This window comes from Ursus americanus, chromosome 19 (assembly GCF_024610735.1).
Source record: "Ursus americanus isolate L20-20 chromosome 19, mUrsAme1.1.p, whole genome shotgun sequence".
Taxonomy (NCBI): Eukaryota; Metazoa; Chordata; class Mammalia; order Carnivora; family Ursidae; genus Ursus; species Ursus americanus.
This window is the reverse complement of record NC_142145.1, coordinates 53,653,678-53,666,914: the sequence shown is the minus strand read 5'-3', so window position 1 is coordinate 53,666,914 and position 13,237 is coordinate 53,653,678. Positions and strand designations below refer to the sequence as shown.

The window sequence follows — 13,237 nt, the reverse complement described above, 5'->3', positions numbered from 1 at the left end:
AGGAAACAATTCAATTTACAGTAACATCTAAAAGAATAAAATGATTGAGAACAGATTTAACCAAAGACATAAAAGACCTGTATACTGGAAACTATAAAAATTACTGAAGGAAATTAAATACCTAAATATTTAAATGGAAAGACATCTCTGCTAATGAGTACTAAGACAATATTGTTAGGATGATAACACTACCTAAAACAATCTAGAGATTCAATGCAATCCCTATCAAAATACCAATGATCTTTTTTTTTCCCCCAGAAATGCAAATGCCAACCCTCAAATTCTTACAAAGTTGAATGGCCAAAAATAAAAAAAAAATTTGGAGGATTCACACGTCCTAATTTCAAAACTTACTACAAATCTACAGTAACCAAAACAGTGTGGTACTGACCTAATTGCAGACTATAGACCAGTGAAATAAAATTGAGAGTCCAGAAATAAACCCTCACGTATATGGTCAACTGATTTTCAACATGGGTGCCCAGGCCATTCAATGGGGAAAGAATGGTCTCTTCAACAGATGGTGTCAGGATGACTGGACATTCACATGAGAAAGAATGAAATTGGACCTTATCTCACACAATATACAAATACTAACTCAAAAACTGGCTCAATGGCCTCGACATAAAAGCTAAAATAATAAAACTCATGGAAGAAAATGTAGGGGAAAATCCTTATTACATTAGGTTTGGGAATGATTTCTGATTTGGAAAAACAAAGTCATAAACACCAAAAGAAAAAATAAAGTTGCATTCATCAAGATTGAAAAACCTTTGCACATCAAAGAACATTATCAAGAAAGTAAAAAAAACCTACAGAATGGGGGGAAATATTTGCACTTCATACAACTGGTAAGGATTTAATATCTAGAATATAGAAAGAACTTTTTTTTTAAGATTTTATTTTATTTATGTGACAGAGACGACAGCCAGCGAGAGAGGGAACACAGCAGGGGGAGTGGGAGAGGAAGAAGCAGGCTCACAGCAGAGGAGCCTGATGTGGGGCTCGATCCCAGAACGCCGGGATCACGCCCTGAGCTGAAGGCAGACGCTTAACGACTGCGCCACCCAGGCACAGTACTTTAAGGACTTTTTTTTAAAATAAGTGTTTTAATTTTAATTCCAATAGAGCTAACATGCAGTGTTACATTGGTTTTAGGAGTATGATTAGACTATATAAAGAACTCCTGAACTCAACAATAGCAACAGAAATACCCCAATTAAAAATTGGGTAAAGGACTTTAATAGAGGTCTCTCCGAAGAAGATATATAAATGAAAAGATATAAACATGAAAAGATTCTCCACGTTATTAGTCATTAGGGAAATGCAAAACCAAACCGCAATGAGATACCACTTCACACCCACAGGGACGGCTATAACGACAACAAAAAGTAGAAAAAAACAAGTGTTGGCCAGGATGCAGACACATTGCAGCTCTCATACGTTGTTGGTGGAACTGTAAAATGGTTCAGCTGCTCTGGAAAACAGTCTGGCAGTTCCTCAAAGTGTTAAACCTGGAATCACCATGTGACTCAGCAATTGCATTCCACATATACCCCCAAATTGAAGACCGGTATTAAACAATGCACTGTTCACGGACCTTCATAGCAGCACTATTCACAATAGCCGAAAGGTAGAAACAGCCTACGTACCTGTCCAAGGGTGAATGCACAAATAACATGTGGTACATCCATGCAATGGAATATTATTTGGCCATAAAAAAGAATAAAATATTAATACATGTTATTATGGGCTGAATCTTAAAAACATGCTAAATGAGGGGTGCCTAGGTAGTCCAGTCAGTGAAGTGTCTGCTTTCAGATCAAGTCATGATCCCAGGGTCCTGGAATCGAGCCCTGCATCGGGCTCCCTGCTTAGCAGGGAGTCTGTTTCTCCCTCTCCCTTTGCCCCTCCTCCTGCTCATGTTCTCTCTCTCTCTTGCTCACTCTCTCACTCTCTCAAATAAATAAATAACTAAAATCTTAAACAAAACCAAAAACACGGAAATGAAAGAAGCCAAACACGACAGGTCATGTAGTGTATGATTCCATTTGTATGAATGTCCAGAATAGGTAAATTCATCATGAGAAGAAAGCCAAATAGTGGTTGCCAGGGGCCAGGGGATAGGAGAACAGGGAAAGACCCCTTAAAGCGGGTTTCGGTGATGACCGTGTTTGGAACTAGATAGAGAAGCTGGTTGCATGGCATTGTGAATGTACTAAATGCCGCCAAATCGGTTGCAGGTAGCCACCCCCACCCAGGTAATTTTATGCTATGTGAATTTCACTTCCATGAAAGTAGAGGAGAGAGAATAGAAGTGTGGAAATTGCAGGCGGTGAGTTTAGGCAATGTTTAAGTTTTGCTATAGATGGGAGTACAGAAATGGAACTGTGGCTGGTAGGAGAAGTGGGGTCGATAGGTTTTGTTTTGTTTTGAGATGGGAGGAAAAAATGTTTTATTATTATTTTTTTGAAAACAATGTTTTAAAAGTGTGTTTCTTTGCTGATGAGAATGACCCGTCAGAGAGCTGATGACCGAGGAGCGAGAGATAAGAATTGCTGGAAAGATACCCTTGGATAAATGAAAGAGATGGGCTCTACGTCCTACTGAGATTTACCCTTGAGCATATCTACAAGGGCATCCCCTGAAGTGAGGCAGCCATGGCCCAAGAAAAAGACTAATTGAACTTAACCTTCTCTGTATAATAAACACAAGGAGATAAATACCATAAAGTATATAAAATATACTGCAGTGCTTGTTTGGAGTTATCCACATCTGATTCGGGACCGGGAAACCCAAGGGCTGCCATGGGGAACATGGGCAGGGAAATACTTGTCTGGGACCTCTTTTCCTTTTTCCTGGGACCACAGAGTTTATTGGTCTCTTCTCTCTCACACTGTTTGACATCCATCTCGACCTAATCCGCATGGAATGGCTACCACCTCTTAGTACGAACTGTGGTCAGTCTCCAGCATGAGTTTTTTCAATTTAAGTCTTCAAAGTTCAGAGATGTTCAGTGCCAGTTATACGGATTTTAGCACAGAATTTCTGTTACTACAGTTTTTGAGTTCCTGCGGCATTTTACATGTGATGCAATACACACAGCTTAAGAGATGTGACTTGGTCTATAAACATGCATGCCGTCTTCAGATGCCTTCTGCAAGATGCCTGCTCTCTCTGAAATATTTCTACAAAATGTCTTTGTCAGCCAGACTGGGGAGTGTGGGGGTATAGCTCTCTCTGGAGTTAAGAGGCTATCACTCTCCAATTTTGATGCCATCTTAAGATCTCTGACTTCAGGTTTTCAGACGTCCTTGCACTCTGTCTATCTCCTATATCTAACACACACTTCTTGATTCTAGAAATTAATTTTTAAAATTCTCTGTTTACTGGTTTTTTTTTTAAAGATTGTATTTATTTATTTGAGAGAGAGTGAGTGAGTGAGACAGCATGAGCTGAGGGGCGGGGCAGTGGGAGAGGGAGAAGCAAGCAGACTCCCCATTGAGTAGGGAGCCCTATATGGAGTTCGATCCCAAGAGCCTGGGATCATGACCTGAGCCGAAGGCAGTCGCTAAACCGACTGAACCACCCAGGTGCCCCATCTGTTTATAGTTCCCTGAGGATTTGCTGGATTTATCCTCTACCTGGTGAGTTTTACCCAGACGCCCCTGAAGGGCTTGCCCGGAGCAGGCACCACACCTGACCATTTTCTGGGAATGGTTCTGGGCACACTGCCTCCTCAGGATCCGAAAGGGTGCTTAGTCGCTGCTTCGTACACATCAGAGGTATTGGCATCGAATCGGAGACTGATGATTACCAACTATGTATTGTCATGATGCATTTGAAACCAAATGTATTTTTGAAACCGAAAGTGCTCCTACTTTTCTTCTCTATCGTGTAGGTGGCCTGCATAGCAGAAGTAACGGGCCAAGTATTTTTTAACTGGGGAAGGAGAAAATCTTTATACAGAAAAAAGCTAAAACCAGAGTACATACTTTAATGACATAACGTATGCTTAGAGTTCAGTCTTTTTTATTGTACAAAAGCTATTTTAAGAAAATGCCTTATGTTCCTACTTTGAATGAAGATGGGTATAGTGACGCAGTTCTAATAAGAATCTGGATATCATTTAATTCTAACTAATTTTGTCATTAACACACTACTTGCGATACAAAAAATATTTTCTTCCTAGTCTTTACATGGCTCACAAGAAAACTCTACAGGATTCTACCAGAGTACAGAGGTAAGTTCTTTTTTTTTTTAAATTACCAATTTTTTAATGAAAGTATAAAAAATGGATGCATTTTACAAGACTATTTATATAAAGAAATGAAATTGTCATAGCACAGAGTGGGGCATATAAAGAGGAGGGATTGTATATAAATTCATTCCTTCTAAAAGGACAACTCACGTCAAATTGATATTATAATCAAAAAATTTTTTTAATGTTTTTTTTATTATATTATGTTAGTCACCATACAGTACATCCCTGGTTTTTGATGTAAAGTTCGATGATTCATTAGTTGCGTATAACACCCAGTGCACCATGCAATACGTGCCCTACTTACTACCCATCACCAGCCTATCCCATTCCCCCACCCCCTCCCCTCTGAGGCCCTCAGTTTGTTTCTCATAGTCCATAGTCTCTCATGCTTCATTCCCCCTACTGATTACCCCCTCCTTTCTTTATCCCTTTCTTCCCCTACCGATCTTCCTAGTTCTTATGTTCCATGGATGAGAGAAATCATATGATAATTGTCTTTCTCTGCTTGACTTATTTCACTTAGCATTATCTCCTCCAGTGCCGTCCATGTTGCAACAAATGTTGAGAACTTGTTCTTTCTGATAGCTGAGTAATATTCCATTGTATACATGGACCACAACTTCTTAATCCAGAGGTAAGTTCTGATGATACCCCAATTATACAGATTTATCATAAAACTAGTTGGAAGGATGCTTAACAAATCATTATTAGACTCACATAAAAGACTACTAAAAATGGGGCGCCTGGGTGCCTTAGTCAGTTAAGCGTCTGCCTTCGCTCAGGTCATGATCCCAGGATCCTGGAATCGAGTCCTGTACCGAGCTCCTTGCTCAGCAGGAAGCCTGCTTCTCCCTCTGCCTGCCGCTCCCCCTGCTTGTGCTCTCTCTCTCTCTCTCTCTCTCTCTGACAAATAAATAAGCAAAATCTTTAAAGGAAAAAAAAAGACAACTAAAAATATTCTCACATTCTCTTGTGACAAAAGCCTCGAGTTCTCTATCCATTGATTAGTTTTTCGGATCTGATTGCATAAACCAAAAATAAATGTAATATTAAGTGTTAGCACAGTATTCTAAGCAGGCATTGTGTATATTCATGTACAACTATGAGTCAACAGTCTAGTGATCTGGGATCATCTGCATTTAATATTAAATATTAAGATTAAAGGATTATATGTTTTATTTAGCCATAGGCTGAATAAATCTGCTTCATTCACATTGGTTCTCAGATGGTGCACAAAAGAATCTAAGTTTATTCCAAAGCAACAAATCTGAAGTCCTGCTCCATGAGCCAAGAGCTAAGGTACACCAGCCATGACATTGAGCTTATTTCAATCCCATTAAGTAGTTGTCCCCGGATGGGCATAAAAGGAGCTCTCTGATGGATCTTCAGTGTTCACAAAATTGGCCCTGCAATAGTCCCCTTAACTTGATCATCTGTTATGGACTGAATGTTTGTGCCCCCTGCCATTCACATGTTGACATCTAACCCCTGTGTGACAGTATCAGGAGATGGGGCCATGGGGAGGTGATTAGGTCATGCGGGTGAATCTCAGGAATGGGGTTAGTGTTGTCACAGTAAGAGGCCAGAGAGCTGAGCTGAGCCATGTGAGGACACAGCAAGAAGGCAGCCACCTATGAACTAGGAAGAGGGCTCCCACCAGGTACCGAATCAGCCAGCACCTTGATCTTGGACTTCCCAGCCTCCAGATCTATGGTATTTTGTTAAAGCAGCCTGAGCTAAGAGATCGTCCTTCACTTTTCCTTTTTATTCTCATGTTTGACCTTAGCCTATCTTCTATTCTCAGGTGTACAGAACTAAAATAGTTTGAAAGACTAATATTCTACCTTTCCAGGTCTTGACCTCTGGTTTGTTTTAGTTGGAACATAAGCTTTACTGCTCTAACCAAGGCCAAAATAACAGTGGCTTCAACAGAAAAGGACCATATGCCCACCTCATGTAACAGTGTGAGTGCAAATGGCCGGAGCTGGTGCGGTGCCCCTGCGATGTAGGGGAGCTAGACTCCTTGCTTGCTGCTCCGCTCTCCTCAGTGCGTGGCTTCCCGCCTGTGGTCTATGACGATGCTCCTTATTTCATCTTCTGTCCACTTTGTAGCCAGTGGGAAGGGAAAAAGAGAGTGGAAAACAACGCTCTTTCCTTTTAGGCAAACCACTCAGAAGTTGCGTGTATCAGTTGGACTCATGTATCATTGGCCAGAATTTAGCTCCACGGCCACGTATGGCTGCAAGGGAGCTAGGAAATGTAGTCTTTTCGTGAGTAGCCATGGGTCCGGCAGCTTCAACTGGCGCTGAAGGAAGAAAAAGAGAATGGACAATGGGAGATACCAGCATCCTCAATCACAGATTCCATTGCCTGTTTTCACTAATAACTCTCCCTTAGCAATGTTTTTTTCGTGGGTGGGTATTTCTAATTTAAGCCGCCTTTTGAGCCCAGCTCTGGGGATTTCTTCTACTTGTGTATTGCTCACACCTCTGCCCTCCAAAATGTATCACCGGGCCTAGGAATAGTCTGGACACAGAATTTAGTGGTGGCTCACTGATGTGAGGGCATGGTCCAATCATGCAGAATATCCTAACATAGGCTCTGATTTCTATCTGGGACACTTCAATATTGCTTCAGGATAAATGTGTGACCATTTTGCTGATGGGAATGCAGCCAAGCAAACATCTTTTGGCAAGCTTGCTTTGCCAGAGAATTACATCATGAGCTCTTTGGGGCTAAGAGGAAAGAGAAAGGAGTCAGGACCTCACCAAGTGGCCTCAGTGGGGCTTGTTAGGGTCACTAAAAGTAAATGTACAAACACCTGTTTAGGAACTGGCTGCCGCAGAGTCCTTCTGCCACTTGGACGGTGCACGGCAAGAGGACAGCTGCCAATTTCATTTGTGGTTAACTGGGAATGGTTGGTGTTTCTGAAAAGTTAAGAAGCCCTTTCATGAAGGCTACGAGATCACCTAATTCCAAAAGTGCTTGGGCTTTACCTGATAGCAAATCTTGAACAGTTCCAGAAAATGTAGAAATGAAAATCCCACGGACCTTTAATAAAAGTAAATGTAGCTACCATATAAAATTGTATTCCCAGGCCATAATCACCAGGTTGTAATCAAAACGTAATTAGACTGTCTAGGCTCTCTTGGGAACCACAGGGTGGCCAATATTTTTCTTCTTCGGGATGACTTGACATATATCAAGGATGAAGGATGGCTGGAAATAGGCCCCAAAGCTCTTTATATGGAACTATCTCTAAGGCCAAAAAAGCCCTCACATACAAAAGAGCTCCAGAATATTCCATACATACTAAGAATTCCTTCAAGCAACCCGGCGAATAGGTTCCAAACCAACACTTTTCTTCAGCACTCACTAGTAATCATTATTAACTGTCTCACTTGATGTAAATCCCAAAGTTTCCTTTAAGCAAACACCTAATAAATAATTTTAATTTGTAATGAGTCAACTTAAAATACAATAGTCCCAACATGTAGGTAAGTGGTGTGAGTCGACTCTTTAAAAACAATAGTCCCAGCAGCTGGGATGAAACTGAAACAAAATTCACGGAGCATTTATTCTGGAAGGAAGATTCCATTTGAAAGACAAGAGTATACATTTAAGAACATTTCAACAAAATGCAATTAATCTTACTAATTAATTTCAATTTGGGATTAGCTGGAGATATTCAATCTGGGGGAAAAAAAGGTGATCCATTTGGAAAAAAAATACTAATTAAAAAGTTCAGATAAAAATGTGGTCTCAAGACACAGATAACAGCTACAGTTAAGAACATCTAAAGATTTAAAACAATGAAATAAAAAACACGCTTAATGAAAATAGATTGTATGCTTGGTTTTGTGGTTAAGCTGTATAGTGAGCCTGTCTGTTCCCTGCATATGCCTTTCTCCTAGCAAAAACTTGGGAAAGGAGCTAGGGAGGCAAAGCAATAATCCTTTTAAAATATGAATTTATTTCAGGGGCGCACAGTGGTTAAGTGTCTGCCTTCGGCTCAGGGCGTGATCCCGGAGTTATGGGATCGAGCCCCACGTCGGGCTCTTCCGCTATGGGCCTGCTTCTTCCTCTCCCACTCCCGCTGCTTGTGTTCCCTCTCTCACTGGCTGTCTCTAACTCCGTCAAATAAATAAATAAAATCTTAAAAAAATATATATGAATTTATTTTAATAAATAAAAATAATAACCAAGTTACAAAAAGTTTGGGAAATGAAAGAAAAATAATCACTCATAATACTATTACATAGCATAGTTAATGTTTTATTTCTGGTGCTTTTCTTTCAATTTTTAAATTTTATGTATATTTTCTTTTATTCATTCATTCATTCATTCATTCATTCATTCATGCAACAGGTGAACAATATGGACTAAAAAAACCTTTCCCTCATGGAGCTTGTATTATTAGTAGGGAGAGGCAGCAAACAAACAAAAGTACAATGGACAAAATAGAGCAGAATAAGACAGATGAGCCCAGTGGACACCTTGTAATTTTTTTTAAAAAAGATTTTATTTATTTATTTGACAGAGATAGAGACAGCCAGCGAGAGAAGGAACACAAGCAGGGGGAGTGGGAGAGGAAGAAGCAGGCTCATAGAGGAAGAGACTGATGTGGGGCTCGATCCCATAACGCCAGGATCACGCCCTGAGCTGAAGGCAGACGCTTAACCGCTGTGCCACCCAGGTGCCCCAACCTTGTAAGTTTTAATAGAATGATCAGAGTGAGGCTCAGCCAGGTAACTTTTGAGCCAAAGCAGGACGCAGGTGGGGAGTGAGCCATGAGGATATCTGGGGATCAAGGATCTAGGCAGAGCAACGGGAGAACTGCCAAAGCCTTGTGGGGAAGTTTGCCTGGCAAGCCTGAGGCACTCCAGCACTAGCTGGGCTACCCCAGGTGTCCTCGAGCACCTGCCGCCAGGCTGCCGTGGACACCCAGAGACCCTGTCTTCAAGTGTATCACTTCATTTATTCTAATCTCTCTAATCTCCATGTGTTGCCTTTTTCTCCCATTTAGACCACAACAATTTTTTTTAAGACGGTGTACCCAGGCATACTTCTAGTTAGTTACTATTAAGAGGGAAAACATTTTAAATTGTAATTTTTTAAAAAGTGGTCACTGCTGATATATATGAACACTATACATTTTAATAAATTTATTTTGGTATCACTTCATCGTATTTAAAAATTCTCATAATTTTTCAACTGATTCTTTTGACAATTTTAGGCTTATAATTATGCCATTTACAAGGTATAATAATTTCATCTTTTTCTTTTCTATACCTAGGCATCTAATTTTTGTTTTATGCTCGCTTGTAATTGTCCAAAACTACCTATTAAATAATAATCATAATATTGGGCTCAAAGCTCTTTACATGGAACTATCAAAATAGGCCCCAAAGCTCTTTACATGGAACTATCTCTAAGGCCAAAACAGCCCTCACATACAAAAGAGCTCCAGAATATTCCATACATACTAAGAATTCTTTATTTTATTCTGGATTTTTCATGAGGCTGTTTCTAGTAGTTATCTTTATTACAATGTTCACTTTTGATTTAAACTACATTTTCTTCATCACTGTGAGAAAGCATTCTATACTTCCATTTCCATTCTTGATTTTATTAGGGACAGGTCAAATTCCTTTTTCAGTGTCTATTTAGATGATTATTTTGAATAGAGAACAGACTGAGGATTGCTAGAAGGGAGGAGGGTGGGGGATGGGGTAAATGGGTGATGGACATTAAGGAGGGCACGTATTGTAATGAGCACTGGGTGTTATACGCAACTGACAAACCACTAAATTCTACCCCTGAAATCAATACTACACAATATGTTAACTAACTAGAATTTAAACAAAATCTTGAAAGCAAAAACAAACAAACAAACAAACAAAACACTTTAATCCACTGATGGGATGTACCAATATCTAAGCATCTTCTAAAACTGAAATTCCCTTATATTCTTTTTTTTTAAACGGTGGAATGTAATCTTTATTTATAGGATACTGTAAGATATGAGATTCCACAAAGAAATAAGAAACCCAGTAAGAGGAGGACCTTCACACGGCATGTGTGAACTGAAAACAGTTTGGAACTGCTCAAGTGTAGTTTCCTTGTAAAAAGCGTGACAATAACAAAACGCATGTAAGCAGACTTCCTTGTAGAGGAACCGTAAGTGTGTCTTACTATAGTACATAGTACAACACAGTACACAACAGACAACTTCATGCCTCCGCTGCACAATCTAAAAGTTAAAGGTCCCAGGAGTGCCGTCCTGAACTTGGAGTGTAGAACTCCCAGAGATAGTTCCTGGCACAACATTTTGACCTTCCTCTTCCTCTATAGAGAAATCCTTCTCAATCAAATTTATTTATTTATTTTTTAAAGATTTTATTTATTTATTTGACAGAGATAGAGACAGCCAGTGAGAGAGGGAACACAAGCAGGGGGAGTGGGAGAGGAAGAAGCAGGCTCATAGCGGAGGAGCCTGATGTGGGGCTCGATCCCATAACGCCAGGATCACGCCCTGAGCAGAAGGCAGACGCTTAACCGCTGTGCCACCCAGGCGCCCCTCAAATTTATTTTTTAAATTTATTTATTTATTCGAGACAGAGACAGAAAGCATATGGGTTGGGGGGAGGGGCATAAGGAGAGGGAGAATCTCAAGCAGACTCCCCGCTGAGCGTGGAACCCAAGGTGGGGCTCGATCTTATGACCCTAAGATCATGACCTGAACTGAAATCAAGAGTCGATGATTAACTGACTGAGCCATCCCGGCGCCCCTCAGTCAAGTTTAATGAAGCTTTGTACACAGACTCATTTTCATGGTTTTATAGAGCTTTTATTTTGTCCAAACCTCCACATTCTTCAATCATTATACTAAGTATTTCGTTTTCACCTAGTTTCTCAGCAGTCTGAAAGATACTCGAAATGGCATCCAGAATACCCAGAATACTTTTGGAATCTTCCGCAGTTGAGAGGTTCATCCATGGTTCTATTAGGCCCCAATGAATGCTCAAACGTTGTGCTCCCTGTATAGGTTGGTCACAGACATACAGCTCCTTCCTGTGTGTTAGAGTCCGCCTAAGAGAGAGCTCTGAGGAGGAATGGGCTAACCCATGATTCACAGCTTGCTGTATCCTCTCCTGGGGACCAGCTGTGATGTTTGATATTGTCCACAGAGCTTCCTTTTGAATATTAGTTTGGGAGCTCATGAACAGGCTGGGAAAGACAGCAAGCGCTCCTGCATCTCCTGCAACATGGTCCTGTTCATCCATCCCAGTGACAGCATTTCCTGTGGCTCGTAGCCCAGGAGTCACAATGGGCAATTCAGCAGCTCCTAGAGGCTTTGTAAGCTGGGGCATGACTCCTGTTTTCAAAAGCATTTTAATCCACTCATTTGGACTCTCCGTAAGGTAGCAAATGGCCCAGCAGGGCTCTGCTAAGACTTCTGGGTCATCCCGATGCAGGAGACAACAAAGGGAGGAAAATGTGCTCAGCAGCATGTGATGGGGGTGCAGGATTCTTGTTGCAACAAAGGTTTGAACGTGCCCGGGTGAGAAATAACCACCTGCTGAAGATGACATGTCGGGAACTGCGAGGAATACCAACAGGGGGTCAACTGCCCATACGTGATCACCAAGTCTCAGAAAACGGAACCATCACCTTCAGTGCTTCCTAGAGCCACAGAGCTTGGGCACTGATGCAGGCATGGGGAGATGCCAACAGAGAAAGGAATGCGGGGATAACACCGCCATCTCCCACAGCCTTGTCTGTTCTGATGTCCCAGAAGGAATGCTACTGAGAGCCCAAGCAGATTTAAACTGAATGGGGCTACAATCACTGCTGCCCAAGAAGGACACAAATTTTGGAATCAAACCAGCCCAGATTATATTGTCTATGGGGGGCTGTTTTTCCCTAGAAAGCAGTTTCCTAGCAGCTTGAGTCGCCTGGAGCTGGCTTTCAAATTGTTGCTATTTATGCCTTTGACGATGTCATCAACAGACCAATTCACAGCACCCTGGTTATTGCGGGTTTCCTGCAGTGAAGAAGTAGCCTCATCAGGATATGAGCTTACATTTCTCCTTATCAGCATCTGGTCACCCTTCTTAGCTTTCCTCAGCTCCACATTAACTTCTATTCAGCGTCTCCTCATTTCTGTACTGTCTTTCCACTTTTTTCCGAATCTGTTAAGGCGGACAGCTGGTAAATTAGCATTCTCATTGGTGGACATGGCTATGAGACAAAGGGAGAAAGATGGGCAGGATCAGGCTTCCACGGGGGGCGGGGTGGGGCGGGCAGGCTGCAGGGCAGCTGCTCTCAAAACGTCCCCTGGGGCTCAGCCCAAGGACGGCACCAAACTTTCCTCATATTCCTGAGATGACTTTGGTCATGAAGGGGCTTACGCTATGGTGTTGGATTACAGTCACTGTTATTACGTAGAAGGTGTTCACGTCTGTGTTGCTGTAGTTTTCTTCGGGGAGCAGGAATGTGCGCAGCATATTAAACAAGTAGGATTTTTATAGGACCCCAAGCTGGTCAACGTAAGACAGAAACAGCATAAATGAAGGGCTCTGGTGGTGCGGCAGAAACCATGGGATGGAGCGCGGCCCCCGGAGGAGCCCCGAGTGAAAGGGGCAGTGTGCGCTCTCCTGGAGCCCAGGTGGGCGCTGCGGCTTGGACCTCACGCACGTGAACATCATCAAGCCAATGACAAGATCTTGCTGTGCTGCTTGTGGTGCTACTCGAAGACTGGTTTTGGGTCTTTGTGCTGCCTCGGGTTGTTATCAGTCTGGCCTGATGAGCTTCTGAAAGTTGACTTCTGAGCACACCTGGAAACGTACCTCGTCTGTGCAAGGCCTCCTCCCTTGCAGCCCTTCTGTGGGCTGTGAGTCATGATTCTTGTAGCAACGATTCTAGAGTTTCTTAAAATTGCTTATAAAATGCTGCCCTGGGGACAGGGGA

The 13,237-nt window shown here is 41.8% G+C and overlaps 1 pseudogene; it reads right to left on the bottom strand.

Moving 5' to 3' along the window:
* Positions 1–10,517: 10,517 nt before the first annotated feature.
* Positions 10,518–12,506, bottom strand: LOC123782086 (importin subunit alpha-1-like; annotated as a pseudogene).
* Positions 12,507–13,237: the final 731 nt, after the last annotated feature.